Here is a 15,473-nt window from a genome sequence, read left to right on the forward strand (position 1 = left end):
CTGCTTCCCGGGGAGTCTTGCCAGTTCACTAGTAGGATTTTTCCTGCCAAACAGGCTTGACCTGTGGCATGATGGCAAACTCCTTTCCCTTCCTGGGGACCCTGGTCCCACCTTCTCCAATAAACAGAATCTCTGTCTTACCTCTTCCAAATGTCTTCCTTCTTTGGGTGCTCTACCTCAGCCTTAGATGTAGTGTCTGCTTCCTGTATCTCCCATTTCTGATTTCTTTAGAGCTTTCTTTTACCTCTTTCATAGTTAAACACATTTTGCTAGTTAATAAATCTTTATGTCAAATTTTCCCTGTCAAAATGACTGATGTGATTTCTGCCTCCTGACTGGACGCTAACTGATATGAACATCTAAACTGAACTGTATCTTGGAGGAGGGCACTGGACTGCTTGCAGTATGTGGGGAGGGTAGTGGAGGAATTTTCAAATTTATTAAAATGGTTCACCTCAACAATAAAGTCATAGATGTACTCTTTGGGACCTTTGTATGTATTTTAAATACTTTATATGTTAATATATTCTGACATGTTTTCTTCCCCTTCCATATACCTTGTGGCTTTATGACACTGGATTACTTTTGGATGGTCTATGGGCACTTTCCTTTGAAATAGAGAGGGAAGGAAGGTATGGATGTGATATGAATTATCCACACACATAAGAGGAATCTTTTGAAACAAGTGGACAAATTGTCCATGTAATTCCAGAAAGAATAGTTAAAATCATCACTCTTGTGAGGAGTGGGGTCAGCATCATGGCAGCATGAGTCCTTCCATTTGTTTCTCCCCTTTGATTTACAATTAGTAGGACATCCAAACCCCAACAGAGGTTCCTCTGCATAGCACACCCAGACGCCAAAGAGATCCATCCATGTTTACATCTGAAGGGGTGTGGATTGGGCCTCATGGAGACCAGAGCCCAGGCAGCAGTGGTAAGGCCTATTACCTTGGCTTCTACACTGGTGGCAACATCTGTGACCCCTCTGGCAGAGAGGGTGGGGGTGGAAAGGGGTGAGTGAAGAGCTACCTGACCCTGTGGGCTCCATCTGGAGGACTCCAGAGCTGTTAACTTGCAGAGCAGGTCCTCTGAGGCAAAGCATCTGTGACTGGGTGGGGGTGAGGGGAAAGAAAATTCAATGGAAGGAGGCAGACAAGATGAAACAGTTTATGCCCCATCTGTCATGGGAATTCAGCAAGAGAACACCCAGCCCCACCAGGACTCCTGAACTTGAGGATCCCCCTCTTGGACTGTGGGGCACCCCCAAAGCCCAGGGGATTAGTACATCATGCCTGTACTTGGTTGCCAGCTTCCCACTTTCCTTTTGAGCCTGGTCTTAAATAGCCACCAAAGCAGCTCTGGCAAGAGAAATAAAAAACTTGTGCTATTCTGCTACCTGCTATAATACAAAAGAAGAGCCTCTAATTGCCAACCTGTGAACTGTTAAAATTGTCTTACGTACATGCAAAAAGTGTTTACTACTTCAAATGATCTGGCAGAGGAAAATCTCATTAAAGAGCATGAAAAATCATGGTAACATGATTTTGCTGAAAGAAAACGATGATTCTTGGGAGGGGGGAAGATGGTGGAGGAGTAGGGGACTCTATTTCAACTGGTCCCCAGAATTGAGCTGGATATCTACCAGACCACTCTGAGCACCCATGAAACTAGCCTGAGATGTAAGAAGATCTGATCTCTACAAACAGAATATCGTAGGCAGTTGGTTTTGAGGTACGAAGCGGGGAGCCGTGATTCTGTGGGCAGATATTGGAGGATAAATGGCACCGGAAGGTTGCCTGGCCATGGGGATCCTACACTGCCAGTGAGTGACAGCCTGGCGCGCTGGGGACTGGGCACAGACTTGCAGACTGGTAGTGGCAGGGAAAGGACTCTAGGGCAGCCTCTAGGGCGGGAACCCGGAGCCATGGGGTCACGTGCCCGAACTGGGAGTGGCTGGCGGTTTTAGAAGCACAAAGGACAGAGACGGGCCCGACTTGGAGGCAGGACTGGGAGCGCTGCAGAGGGACGCACAACCCAGGACACTGCAGTTTATAGCAGCACAGACAGAAACGGAGACAGTGTGGCCTAGAGAGCTCACTAAAGAACAGACTGCAGTCTCTCTGCTTTGAGGTAGAGGGTTGGAAACGGTCTCTTCTGCTCTGACTTGCAGAAGAGACACAGAAAGCCACCAGGGAAAGCCGCCAGAGAACACAAGCCCCCCAAACTGATTCCCCCTGAGGCCATACCCCACCACAGCTGGGCAGGGTAACTCCGCCCAAATAGGGTTGCCTGAGTAACAGCAGGGCAGGCCCCTCCTGCAGAAGACAGGCTGGGAAAACAAGAGGCCAGCAACCCTAAAGTCCCAAGAAAACAGGTGCATCTTGCTTGGGTTTTGGTCAATAATTTGGACTCTATACATTCCCTCAACCACCCATCAACAGAATGACTAGGAGGAGGAGCCCCCAATATAGAAAAGACTCAGAGATTATGACTTATGCTGCAGATTTACAAATGGATGCAAATATAACCAAGATGTCAGAGATGGAATTCAGGCTAGCAATGGTGAAGACAATGGCTAGAATGGAGAAGTCAATTAATGGCAACATAGAGTCTCTAAGGGCAGAAATAAAACGTGAATTGGCAGAACTTAAAAATGCTATCAATGAGATCCAATCCAATCTAGATAATCTAACAGTTAGGGTAAGTAAGGCAGAAGAACAAATAAGCGACCTAGAAGACATGATAATAGATAAAAAGGGGAAAGAGGAGGCCAGGGAAAAACAACTCAGAATCCATGAAAATAGAATCAGAGAAATAAGTGACACCATGAAGCGTTCCAATGTCAGAATAATTGGAATCCCGGAGGGAGTGGAAAGAGAGAGAGGACTAGAAGATACATTTGAGCAAATCATAGCTGAGAACTTCTTTAATCTGGGGAATGAAACAAACATTCGTGTCCTAGAGGCAGAGAGGACCCCTCCCAAGATCAAGGAAAACAGGCCAACACCCTGGCATGTAATAGTAAAACTTGCAAATCTTAGAACCAAGGAAACCATCTTAAGGGCAGTTAGGGGGAAGAGATTCCTTACATACAGAGGGAGGAACATCAGAATAACGTCAGACCTATCCACAGAGACCTGGCAAGCCAGAAAGGCCTGGCAAGACATATTCAGGGTACTAAATAAGAAGAACATGCAGCCAAGCATACTTTATCCAGCAAGGCTTTCATATAGAATGGATGGAGAGATGCAGAGCTTCCAAGACTGGCAGGAACTGAAAGAATATGTGACCACTAAGCCAGCCCTGCAAGAAATATTAAGGGGGTTCTATAAAAGGAGAAAGACCCCAAGAGGGATATAGAACACAAATTTACAGAGACAATCTATAAAAACAATGTCTTCACAGGCAACATGATGACAATTAATTCATATGTTTCAATAATCACTCTCAACATGAATGGCCTAAATGCTCCCATAAAATGGCACAGGGTTGCAGATTGGATAAAAAGACAGGACCTATCCATATGCTGCCTACAAGAGACTAATTTTGAACCTAAAGATACATCCAGACTGAAAGTGAAAGGATGGAGATCCATCTTCCATGTCAGCGGACCTCAAAAGAAAGCTGGGGTAGAATTCTGATATCAGACAAATTAGATTTTTTTAATTCTTATGTTAATCCCCATACATTACATGATTAGTTTTAGATGTAGTGTTCCATGATTCATTGTTTGTGAATAACACCCTGTGCTCCATGCAGAATGTGCCCTTCTCAATACCCACCACCAGGCTAACCCATTCTCCCACCCCCTCCCCTCTAGAACCCTCAGTTTGTTTTTCAGAGTCCATCATCTCTCATGGTTCGTCTACCCCTCCAATTTCCCCCCCTTCATTCTTCCCCTCCTGCTACCTTCTTCTTCTTTTTTTTTCTTAACATATATTGCATTATTTGTTTCAGAGGTACACATCTGAGATTCAACAGTCTTGCACAATTCACAGTGCTTACCAGAGCACATACCCTCCCCAGTGTCTATCACCCAGTCATCCCATCCCTCCCACCCCACCCCCCACTCCAGCAACCCTCAGTTTGTTTCCTGCAATTAAGAATTCCTCATATCAGTGAGATCATATGATACATGTCTTTCTCTGTTTGACTTATTTCGCTCAACATAATACCCTCCAGTTCCATCACATCATTGCAAATGGCAAGATCTCATTCCTTTTGATGGCTGCATAATATTCCATTGTATATCTATACCACATCTTCTTTATCCATTCATCCAGACAAATTAGATTTTAAACTAAAGTCTGTAATTGGAGACACAGAAGGACACTATATCATTCTCAAAGGGTCTATCCAACAAGAAGATCTAACAATTGTAAATATCTATGCCCCCAACATGGGAGCTGCCATCTACATAAGCCTACTGTTAACCAAAATAAAGAGTCCTATTGATAACAACATGTTAATTGTAGGAGACCTCAATACTTCACTCTCAGCAATAGACAGATCATCTAAGCAGAAAATCAATAAAGAAACAAGAGCTTTGAATGACACACTGGACCAGATGGACCCCATAGATATTTACAGAACATTCTACCCTAAAACAACAGAATACTCATTCTTCTCGAGTGCACATGGAACTTTCTCCAGAATAGACCACATACTGGGTCACAATCAGGTCTCAACCGATAACAAAAGATTGAGATTATTCCCTGCATATTCTCAGACCACAATGCTCTAAAACTGGAACCCAATCACAAGAAAAAATTTGGCAGAAATTCAAACACTTGGAAGCTAAAGACCACTCTGCTCAAGAATGTTTGGGTCAACCAGCAAATCAAAGAAGAACCTAAACAATTCATGGAAATCAATGAGAAGGAAAACACATCAGTCCAAAACCTATGGGATACTGCAAAGGCGGTCCTAAGGGGGAAATACATAGCCATCCAAGCCTCACTCAAAAAAATAGAAAAATCCCGAATTCACCAACTAACTCTACACCTTAAAGAACTAGAGAAAAAGCAACAAATGATGCCCAAGCCATGCATTAGAAGAGAAATAATTAAAATTAGAGCAGAAATCAATGAATTAGAAACCAGAAACACAGTAGATCAGATCAACAAAACTAGAAGTTGGTTCTTTGAAAGAATTAATATTATCAATAACCCACTGGCCAGACTTATCCAAAAGAAAAGAGAAAGCACCCAAATTAATAAAATTATGAATGAAAGGGGAGAGATCAAAACTAACACCAAGGAAGTAAAAACAATGATTAGAAATTATTATCAACAACTATATGCCAATAAACTGAGCAATCTGGATGAAATGGATGCCTTCCTGGAAACCTATAAGCTGCCAAGGCTGAAACAGGAAGAAATTGACAACCTGAATAGGCCAATAACCAGTGACGCGATTGAAGCAGTGATCAAAAACCTCCCCAAAACAAGAGCCCAGGGCCTGATGGATTCCCTGGGGAATTCTACCAAACATTAAAAGAAGAAACAATAGCTATTCTACTGAAGCTGTTTCAAAAAATAGAAACAGAAGGTAAACTTCCAAACCTATTCTATGAGTCCAGCATTACCTTAATCCCCAAACCAGGCAAAGACCCCATCAAAAAGGAGAATTTCAGACCAATATCCCTGATGAATATGGATTCCAAAATCCTAGCTAATAGGATCCAAAAATACATTAAAAGGATTATCCACCATGACCAAGTGGTATTTATCCCCGGGATGCAAGTGTGCTTCAGCATTTGCAAATCAATCAATGTGATAGAACACATTAATAAGAGGAGAGAGAAGAACCATATGGTCCTCTCAATTGATGCAGAAAAAGCATTTGACAAAATACAACATCCTTTCCTGATTAAAACGCTCCAGAGTGTAGAGATAGAGGGAACATTCCTCAAGTTCATAAAATCCATCTATGAAAAACCCACAGCAAATATCATCCTCAATGGGGAAAAGCTGAGAGCCTTTCCCTTAAGATCAGGAACACGTCAAGGATGCCCACTCTCACCACTGTTGTTCAACATAATACTAGAAATCCTAGCAACAGCAATCAGACAACAAAAAGAAATAAAAGGTATTCAAATTGGCAAAGAAGAAGTCAAACTCTCTCTTTTCGCAGATGACATGATACTTTATGTGGAAAACCCAAAAGACTCCACCCCCAAATTACTAGAACTCATACAGCAATTCAGAAGTGTGGCAGGATACAAAATCAATGCACAGAAATCAGTTGCTTTCTTATACATTAACAACGCAACTGTAGAAAGAGAAATTAGAGAAACGATTCCATTTACAATAGCACCAAAAACCATAAGATAACTTGGAATAAACCTAACCAAAGAGGTAAAGAATCTATACTCTAGGAACTACAGAACACTCATGAAAGAAATTGAAGAAGACACAAAAAGATGGAAAAATATTTTATGCTTATGGATCAGAAGAATAAACATTGTTAAAGTGGCTATGCTACCCAGAGCAATCTATACCTTCATTGCCATCCCAATCAAAATTCCAATGGCATTTTTCAAAGTGCTGGAACAAACAATCCTAAAATTTCTGGAATCAGAAAAGACCCTGAATCACCAAGGAAATTTTGAAAAAGAAAAACAAACCTGGGGGCATCACGTTGCCCGATTTCAAGCTATAAGACAAAGCCATGATCACCAAGACAGCATGGTACTGGGACAAAAACAGACATATAGACCTATGGAACAGAATAGAGAACCCAGATATGGACCCTCAACTCTACGGTCAAATAATCTTCAACAAAGCAGGAAGAAACATGCAATGGAAAAAAGACAGTCTCTTCAATAAATGGTGCTGGGAAAATTGGACAGCCACATGCAGAAGAATGAACCTCGACCATTCTCTAACACCATTCACAAAGATCAACTCAAAGTGAATGAAAGACCTCAATGTGAGACAAGAATCCATCCAAATCCTAGAGGAGAAGATAGGCAGTAACCTCTTTGACATCGGCCACAGCAACTTCTTTCAAGATACATCTCCAAAAGCTAGTGAAACAAAAGCAAAAATGAACTTTTGGGACTTCATCAAGATGAAAAGCTTCTGCACAGCAAACGAAACAGTCAACAAAACAAAGAGGCAACCCACAGAAGGGGAGAAGAGATTTGCAAATGACACTACAGATAAAGGGCTGGTATCCAAGATCTATAAAGAACTTCTCAAACTCAACACCCCAAAAACAAATAATCAAGTCAAAAAATGGGCAGAAGACATGAACAGACACTTCTCTGAAGAAGACATACAAATGGCTAACAGACACATGAGAAAATGTTCATCATCATTAACCATCAGGGAAATCCAAATCAAAACCACATTGAGATACCACCTTACATCAGTTAGAATGGCAAAAATGGACAGGGAAAGAAACAACAAATGTTGGAGAGGTTGTGGAGAAAGGGGAACCCTCTTACACTGTTGGTGGGAATGCAAGTTGGTACAGCCACTTTGGAAAATAGTGTGGAAGTTCCTCAAAAAATTAAAAATAGAGCTACCCTATGACCCAGCAATTGCACTCCTGGGTATTTACCCCAAAGACACAGATGTAGTGAAAAGAAGGGCCATATGCACCCCAATGTTCATAGCAGCAATGTCTGCAACAGCCAAACTGTGGAAAGAGCCGAGATGCCCTTCAACAGATGAATGGATAAAGAAGATATGGTCCATATATATAATGAGATATTCCTCAGCCATCAGAAAGGATGAATACCCAACTTTTACATCAACATGGATGGGACTGGAGGAGATTATGCTAAGTGAGATAAGTCAAGCAGACAAAGTCAATTATCATACGGTTTCACTTATTTGTGGAACATAAGGAACAGCATGGAGGACAATAGGAGAAGGAAGGGAAAAATGAAGCGGGGATATCGGAGGGAGAGATGAACCATGAGAGACTATGGACTCTGAGAAACAAACAGGGTTTTAGAGAGGAGGGGGGTGGGGGGATGGGTTAGCCTGGTGATGGGTATTAAGGAGGGCGCATACTGCATGGAGCACATGGATCACCACATAAAAAACTAATGATGTATGGTGACTAACATAACATAATAAAATAAAATAAAAAAAGAAAGGAGCTTTTATACTGAAACGAAAAAAATGAACATACAGAGAACTCTGAGTAAGCTGATGGACAGAGTCAGAAACTAACTCTATTTTAAAATTGGGTATTAAACACTTTAGTGTCGACCTCAGAGAGTCGGGGACCTGGGTCAGCGAAGGAACTGAGAAAAAGAGACGTCAGTATAGCGAGGCACAGGGGACCCCGAACAAACAGCCCAAGGTGCCGAGGTTTATTTTCCATACTCTTATATACCTTCTACAGCGATATAGATCTATAATAATTTACAGCAGGGGCTTAATAAGGCACATTCTTCCACATACACAGGGTTAGTCAAGTGAAGCAATGGGAGCGGAGAAGGAATAAAGAAATCTGTAACTGGCTGTGATCAATTAATTGTAAACACCATTGTACTCAGACCTTAACACAGGACAAGAGAACAAAGAAGGGAATGCACAGTGTGCTGTTTACAACTGGCTTCCTATCTACAAAACATCTTCTGCTGCGTACTTTAGAACAGACCACACACATCCCAAGGGCATTTCACTCTGATCCTTTCGGGTTATTTTTAACTCTGCAATCTCAAGTTTTCTCAGAGATCTCGGAGTCTGAACGAACATGCACTAGTGGTCGTTATGGCGTTGTTTCCCACACTTTAGGATAGCATAATGGGTAAAGTTATTAACAACAATTATAGCTACTACAATTGGTAAAAAACCCACAACAGGATAAGAGATAATTTGACAGCAAAAATATAAAAAAGGAGGAGGAAATTGATAACAACTGTGTAGGCAAATGACAATAAGTTGCCAACATAGAAAAGCACCTTTTAATCTATGAGACAGTTTGTATAAACCTCAAGGGAACTGAAAACAAACACCTAGAGCAGAGACAACATTAAAAAGGGGGAAACTGAGTGAATCATCATGGAAAAACTACCAACTTACAAAGGTAGACAGAAACACAAGGAAAAAGAAATAACAGGGATACAAAGCAACCAGAAAACAAAAGATAAAATGACAATAGTAAGTCTTTAGGTATCAAAAATCACCTAAATGTAAATAGGTCAAGTTTACCAGTCAAAAGACACGGAGTGCCTCCCTAAAATAAAAACATAGACTCAAGTATATGATGCATTCAGAAGGCTCATTTTAGCTGTAAGGACAGATGTAAGTTCAAAATGAAGGAGTGGATGATGGTATCCCAAGCAAATAGTAATGCAAAGAAAGCAGGCATAGCCATACAAGGTCAGACAAGATAGCCATCAAGTCAAAAATAAATACAAAATACAAAGAAGATTACTGTATACTAATTACCAGGTCAATTCATTAAGATCTAACAGCCATAAATACATATGTTCCCAATACCTGGGTATTGAAATTCATTAAACAAATACAGATCTTAAGGGAGAAATAGACAACAATCCAGTTAAGGGGTTCTCAATACTACACTGTGAACAATGGATGGATCGTCCAGACACAAAATCAGCAAGGAAACATTGGAATGAAACCACACTTTCGAACAAATGACAGACATTTACAGAACTGGGATTGGGAGAATGAGTAAATTCTTCCCAGGTCACTGACTGAAGCACCCATGTGGGCAGTACATGCACTCACTCTCTGCAAATCATTCACTGACATCACAGTGACTGAAGAATGTGGTTGAGACACTCTGGGCATTATTGTGTCCATTCAGGTGTCTGTCCCCACATATATCAGGGCTGAATGCAAGGAGGTACTTGCCCCTCCCTTTTACTTTCTCTGTTTCTTCCTCCTTTTCTTCCTCCCTCCATCTATTCTCCCTTTCTCCCTCCATCTGTTCCTTCTTCCTTCAAGCTCTTTCCATTTTTACACCATCTTCTTGTCTATTTATTTTTCTTCTAATATCTTATTTACCTATTGCTAATTAATGAGTACAATAAAATTTCTTAAAGTGTCTATAAGAATGTCTTTTCCTTGTTGTAAGACTTTTATCTTATGTAGCTCAGGGCTTGGGTAGAAGTGATGCCTCCTCACCTCCCCTGGAATCTCAGCCTTTGGAAGCAGAGTGGATTGCCTATTCAGAGGGTGCTGGGGCAGGTGACTCCTGTCACATGCACTGTTCAGCTGATGTCTGGGTGGGCCTCAGAAACCTCCAACTCTTGGGAGTGATAGGGTCTTAAGGAATTTTTAGAGGCTCCTTTGGTTGGATATTTCAGTTAGGGGATGACAATTTCCATTGCGAGGGTCTGTGCTCACCAGGGGGGCAGATGTGTGAGCTCAGAGGATGGTGATCATTCCCACTGTGGCCTTAGACTTCTCATAGCAGGCTGCCAGGGCAAAACTCAGCCCAGTAGCCAGTTCCATGCTAGTTAGAGGAGGAAGGAAAAATTTGAAAGGCCAAAGAAATATTATCATTGCGTGCATGTGTGTGTGTTCTCTCATATTCCACTTTTTTCTAGATAGCTAATAAGTAGAAAACAGTTCTTTAAACTTTACCCTACAGTGGAAGATAATCCACCAAACTCTTCATCTTAACAGTGTCAAAATAAATGAAACTCTTTGCAAGCCAGAATGAGTGACATGATATATGCAAAGGGCTGAAAGGAAAAAACTTACAACCAGGAAGAATCTACCCAGCAAGACTCTCATTCAGATTTGAAAGAGAGATAAATACCTTCCTAGAGAAACAAAAGATAAAGGAGTTTATCACCACCAAACCAGCCTTACAGTAAATGTTAATTTAACTTATTAAGATAGAAAATGAATGGCCATAAATGGCATAAGTAAATTATGAATAAAAAAGTAAAACAAAAAATATGTAAAATATGATCACATGTACATAAAAGATGGAGGAGAGACAGAAAAAGGAAGAGAGACTTTTTTTTTAAAGAATGTGTTTGGACTCAAGTGACTTTTCAATTAATCTAGACTGCTGTATACTCAGGATATTATATGAGAACTTCATGGTAACTGTAAACCTAAAATCTGTAAAAGATATACAAAATTAAAGAAGAGAGAGTCAAACATAACACTACAAACACACATTAATTACAAAGAAAGAGGGAGATAAGGAAACAGGAACAGAGAAGAGAAGTCCAAAAAAAAAAAAAAAAAAACACCAAAACAGAAAAGAAATAACAAAATGGCAGTAAGTAATACCTATCAATAATTATATTAAATGTAAATGGCCTAAGTGTTCCAATCAAATAACATAGGGTGGAGAATGGATAAATGAGCAAGATCTATCTATTTGGTGCCTACAAGAGATCATCTCAGATGCAGAGACACATACAGTCTAAAAGATAAGGGATGGAAAACATACCATGCATTTGGAAGCAAAAAAATAGCAAAACAAAACAAAATAAAGAACCTGGAGCAGGAATACTTATCTCAGACAAAATAGTTTGAAACAAAGACCATAACAAGAGATAAAGAAAGACATTACATAATGCAAACAGATCAATTCAACAAGAGGACATAACAATTCTAAATATCTACTCACCCAACACTGAAGCACCTAAATACATAAAGCAAATATTACCTGAGAGAAGGAGACAAAATGATGTAACACAACAATAGTAGGGGACTTTAAACACCACATACATCAATGGATAGATCATCAAGGCAGAAAATCAATAAGGAAATGGTGTCTTTGAATGACAAAAGACCATATGGACATATAAAGAACATTCCATCAGAAAACATCAGATTATACATTCTTTTCAAGTGTATATGGAACACTGTCTAGAATATATCACATGTTAGGACACAAAACAAGCCTCAATAAGTTTAGAAACATTGAATGCATACCATGCAAATTTTTTGACCCCAGTGGTATGTAACTGGAAATCAATCACAAAAAAAAGACTAGAAAGCACACAAACACATGGAGGCTAAGCAACATGATACTAAACAACTAGAAAGTCAACAAAGCAATCAAAGAAGAAATAAAAACACACATGGAAACTAATGAAAATGACAAAACAATGGTAAAAAAAATCTTCAAAACACAGGGAAAGCAGTTTCAAGAGAGAAATGTTGAGGGATACTGCCCTACCTGGAGAAACAAGAAAAAGCTCTAATAAACCATCCAACATGATCTGTAAAGAAATGAGAAAAGAAGTACATATAAAGCTCAAGGTGACTAGAAGGAAGGAAATAATAAAGATCAAAGCAGAAATAAATGGCATAGGGACTAAAAGTCAATAGAAAAAAAATCAGTGAAACAAAGAGCTGGTTTTCTGAAAAGATACAGAATTGACAATTTGTTAGTTGGACTCCTCAAGAAAAAAAGAGAAAGGACCCAAATAAATAAAGTCAGAAATGAGAGAGGAGAAGGAACAACTGACAGCATGGAATGCAAAGGATTATGAGAGAACACTATGACAAGCTGTATGCCAGCAAGTTGGACAACCTAGAAGAGATGGATAAATTCCTAGAAACATACAATCTTCCAAAACTGAATCAGGAAGAAATAGAAAATCTAAGCCAACCCATTCCAATTGAAATTGAAGTGTAATAAAAAAAACTACTAAAAACAAAAGTTCAGGACCAGATGGCTTCTCAGGTGAATTCCACCAAACATTTAGAGTTTTCACCTATTCTCCTTAAATGATCTCCAAAACAGAAGAGGAAGGAAGCTCCAAATATATTTTATGAGAGCAGAATTAAACTGATACTCAAACCAGGGAAAGACACCACAAAAAGAACTCCACAGGCCAATATCTCACATAATTATAGATGCAAACCACATTTAACAGTACACTATTTGGATCATTCACCATTATCAAGTGCAATTTATTTTAGGGATGCAAGGATGGTTCAATATTTGCAAATAATTCAATGTGATAAATCCCATTGGAAAAAGAGAATATCATGTGATCATCTCCATAGATGCAGAAAAAAATTCATTTAACAAAACTCAACATCTATTTATTTTAAAAACTCCAATGAATGGGTTTAGAGGGAATATACCCTAAGATAACAAAGGCCATCTATGAGAAGCCAACAGCCAACATCTTGCTCAATGGAGAAAAATTCAGAGTTCTTCCTCTAAGTTCAGCAACAAGACAAGGATGTCCATTCTCTCTGCTTTTATTCAAAATAATACTGAAAGTCCTGGTCATAGCAATCAGACAAGAAAAAGAAATTAAAGGCATCCATACTGTTAATGAAGTAAAACTGTCACTATCTGAAGATGACATGATAATATACATAGATAACCCTAACAACACCACCAGAAAACTCCTAGAAGTTAAATGAATTCAGTAAAGTTGCAGGATACAAAATTAATACTCACAAATCAGTAGTGTTTCTATACACTAATAACGAAGGAGCAGAAAGAGAAAGTAAGGAAAACAATTCCATTTACAATTGCACCAGAAGGACAAAAATACTTAAGAATAAACTTAACCAAAGAGGTGAAAGACCTGTACTCTGAAAACTATAACATATTGATGAAAGAAATCAAAGATGACAGAAACCAATGGAAAGATACATCATGCTTGTGGATTGGAAGCATTAATGTCTATACCTACTGCCCAAAACAGTCTGCAGATTCAAGGTAATCCCTATAAAAATACCAGTAGCATTTTTCTCAAAACTAGAACAAATAAGACTAAAAATTTATGGAACCACAAAAGACCCTGAATAGCAAAAGCAATGTGGAAAAAGAAGAACAAAGCTGGAGGGATCACAATTTCAATCTCAAGATATACTATGATGTTGTAGTAAGGAAAACAGTACAACACTTGCAAAAAAATAGACACATAGGTTAATGGAAGAGAATAGAAAGCATGGAAATAAACTCAATCCTGTGATCAGTGAATCTATGACAGTGGACACAAGAACACACAAAAGGGAAAAGACAGTCTCTTCAAAAAAAAAAAGATGCTGGAAAAGGTAGGAAGCAACATATGAAAGAATGACTCTGGATCACTTTGTAGCACTGTAGACAAGAAAAAAGTCAAAGTGGATTAAAGGCCCAAATGTGAGACCTGAAACCATGAAACTCCTGGAAGAAAACATAGGGAATAATTTCTTTTACATCAGCCATAGGAATATTTTTCTAGGTATGTCTCCTCAGACAAGGGATAGGGTAAGAAATACAAACTATTGGGAATACATGAAAATAAAATGCTTTTTCATAGCAAAGGAAACCATCAACAAAACAAAAGGTAACCTACTGAATGGGAGAATATATCTGGAAACGATATATTCCATAAGGTGTTAATATCCATTATATAAAGAATCTATACAAGTCAACCTCCCAAAGCCCCCAGTGACCCTGATTAATAAATGGGCAGAGGACCAAAACAGATAATTACCAAAGAAGACATAAAGATCACCAGTAGACACATGAAAAGACACTTGAGATCACTCATCATCAGGGAAATATAAATCAAAACCACAATGAGATATCACCTCACACCTGTCAGAATGGCTAAAATAAAAAAGGCAAGAAATAAATTTTGGTGATGATGAGAAAAAAGAATCCTTGCACACTGTTGTTGGGAATGTAAATTAGTACAGCCTGGGTGGAAAACAATATGGAGGTTTCTAAAAAAAAAAAAAATTAACAATAGAAAGACCATGTGATCCAATAATATTACTAGGGATATTGATGTGGGGTCCGTGAGCAAGCAGTCAAGAAATAATTCTTGAAATGTTTTTGGTGCAAAAAGATGCTTTTATTTTAGCACAGGGACAGGACCCATGGTCAGAAAGAGCTGCACGGGTATTGTGAGGTGTAACTGATTATATATTTTTTATTTAGTGGGGGTTAGGAAAAGCATAAATCTGTGAGGAATTTGGAAGCAAGGCTTCCAGGATCTTGAAGGACTAGCTGCTGTTAAGATAAGATTATTTACTACTGTCTAGTAAAACATTAGTCCTGAGACCCTTCAGATATATATCAGTGGGCCATATGTTTGAAGGATGATTGATAGCATATATATTGCGGGGGGTGTTTATGGTTATCATAGGGAAGCAATACCAGTAAGAACAAAGCTATAGTGGTCAAACATGAAAGGAAGTCCTTGAGGGAGCTATAGGAGTGTTAACCATCTGTAAGCCTGAAGACTACAAGCTGCAGCAAAGTCCAGCCTTTGTTCTGTTTTCTCTCATCAGGTATTTACCCAAAGGAAATGAAAGCACTAATTTGAAAAGATATATGCACCCCTATGTGTACTGCAGCATTTTTTACAATAGTCAAGATATGGAAGCAACCTAAGAGTCCACTGATAGATGAATGGATAAGGAGGAAGAGGTATATGCCCAATGGAATATTATGTATGCAACCAGGAAAAAGGATGGGATCCTGCTGTTTGTGACAACATGGATGGACCTAGAAGGTATTATGCTAAGTGAAAGAAGTCAGACTGGGGAA

The sequence above is a fragment of the Mirounga angustirostris genome, unplaced genomic scaffold (genome assembly GCF_029215605.1).
Source record: "Mirounga angustirostris isolate CCGP_5_RB_7025 unplaced genomic scaffold, mMirAng1.0.hap1 SCAF_8, whole genome shotgun sequence".
NCBI lineage: Eukaryota > Metazoa > Chordata > Mammalia > Carnivora > Phocidae > Mirounga > Mirounga angustirostris.